This window comes from Saccostrea cucullata, unplaced genomic scaffold, assembly GCF_032062105.1.
Source record: "Saccostrea cucullata isolate Sc308-1 unplaced genomic scaffold, CSIRO_AGI_Scuc_v1 ctg8065, whole genome shotgun sequence".
Taxonomy (NCBI): Eukaryota; Metazoa; Mollusca; class Bivalvia; order Ostreida; family Ostreidae; genus Saccostrea; species Saccostrea cuccullata.
The window spans coordinates 23,000-25,000 of record NW_026938046.1 but is presented as its reverse complement, the minus strand read 5'-3'; the positions used below and the strand labels follow the sequence as shown (position 1 = coordinate 25,000).

General features: G+C 31.3%; 1 long non-coding RNA gene across 1 annotated transcript in view; it reads right to left on the bottom strand.

Moving 5' to 3' along the window:
• Positions 1-1,334, bottom strand: part of LOC134249320 (uncharacterized) — a 1,360-nt gene extending 26 nt beyond the window's left edge. The window contains exons 1-4 of the long non-coding RNA XR_009988253.1: positions 1,134-1,334; positions 623-695; positions 310-401; positions 1-69 (exon numbers count right to left, since the gene is read on the bottom strand). The exon at positions 1-69 is cut by the window's left edge and continues 26 nt beyond it. This is a non-coding gene — a long non-coding RNA (uncharacterized LOC134249320). The remainder of the gene's footprint in view (positions 70-309; positions 402-622; positions 696-1,133) is intronic.
• Between the last annotated feature and the right edge of the window lie 667 nt (positions 1,335-2,001).

Genomic DNA, 2,001 nt, shown 5'->3' with positions numbered 1-2,001 from the left:
TCTCTGGTAATGATGTAGTTCTAAATCTTGACCTGCACAGCTGATGTTAGTAAAATTAATCCAAAGTATCTATAAAAAGAAAAAAAGAGAGTTTAGATCTATAACACAAATAAATTTACCAAAATCTAAAAAAGGGTGCGTTCTTATTCATAAATTTAAAAATAAAAAGAAATTTCAGAAGTAATAATTTACTTCAAATATTACTCCAAGTGCTGATTTTCTTGGGTCTTTAACAGCATAAAAATATTGATGTCAAAATTATGTGGCATGTCTCTTTCTCCATTATCATTCATAAATTGCCTAACTAACCGAAGATGTAGCCTGTTGAAATTCACTGGGACATTCTGTTGTGACACTCGGGTGAAGATTCTTTTGTTTCCTTTTGTGCTTCATCATTGATCCTAAATTCATGCAATATCTCATCATTGCATATAAATAATACATTTGACTTGAAATTTTTTGAATGCTTTTTAAAAACAAATTTGCAAAGAACTATCTTTTTTTCACCGAATCTAAATAAGTATCAATAATGTATATAACAAAACCAACAATTCATGTGTCATCTTAGTATCTGTATATCAGTATCTGTAGATATTATAATATCTGTAAACTTACAACTCACCTTCATAATACTTAAGTAGCCTGTCTTTCTTGCCTATCTTGCTGTATAGTCATTATGTCATGACCCACAAATACTACAATTAAGATTCAAAAAGCTATACACTGCACTTCCCTTATACAATCACAAAAAAAATTAAAAATAAAACATAAAAATTAGCCAGAATATATTTTTGCAGCATTCTATTTTTCGAGAATCTATATTCAGTTCACCGAGATCAGCTCTGAACTGAACAGTCCACTTTAGGTCTATTTATAGTCCGAGTACATACATAACTGCCTAAGTTCAAAGTATGTAAATCACCATATTGTACGTGATATTAATTAATTCAAATATTGCTCGTTTTAATTTCCACATACATTATCACTACCTTAACATAAATATATTTGAAAGACTTGTTTTTTTAAAGGACAGTCGTTTTCGGTCTTACACATGACATGACTTGATCAGCTGTTTATGCAGTGTAAACACTTGTTTTTCCGTGTTTTCGACTTAGAAAATGAATAAATCTCACCTTGCGTATTCTTTCCGGGTACCTCGTATCATTATTACATCCAACCTATTCATGGGACTTCCCAATTTTTCTGCTATATAGCGGATAAGACGTTTAACGATGTTCTCTCGCAGCATCCGACAGCTGTGTTTTGTCGGAGTTAATGGCTGACAATTTTCCCGCGATTCTGATTGGCTGTGCGGAGATAGCAACTGCGTCACCCGTGACGATGTGGAGATGATTAGGTCTATGTTTTTGTCCTACACTATCATGATATGTGAACTTTGACCAGTCTAATAATGAGGCCAGTAATTCGTTGACATGTAAACTTTAACATTAGCTTTGAAATTCTTGAACCCTCAGCTCAGAAGGTCTAATTATCATCAAACATTGAATCTGGACATACAAAATCAAAGAGATAATCCTAATAAATTGCACAATTATTAAAGGTATGCATGTATTTTAAGATTTCACTGTTTACACCCGTTACTGTTGCAATTTTTTTAACATTAAGGGACTTCTCATGACACTGCATTATCATTTTTCAATTAAAATGCAGTAAAACATGCTTCAAATCACGTTACCGATCGGACTTTGTGGGTTTGCTTGACAGGATAAAAATGTTTTTAAAAAGCAAGTGCAAAAATTAAGGAGGATCTCTACACTTACAGATGTATAAAGTATAACTGATTATTGTTGCATGCATTTGTTTCAAATAATAGGCTCCATATCCGATAAAATAAGGTTCCAAAATATTTCAATTTATTTTTTAGAAATATCTGAAATATCTTATTTATTTTGTTAAAAACCCCTAGTTCTCTATTTTTAAAAGCTCAGTGCTTTAAATAACCAACAACGTTTAAAAAAAATGAGCATATTTTTTATTTAA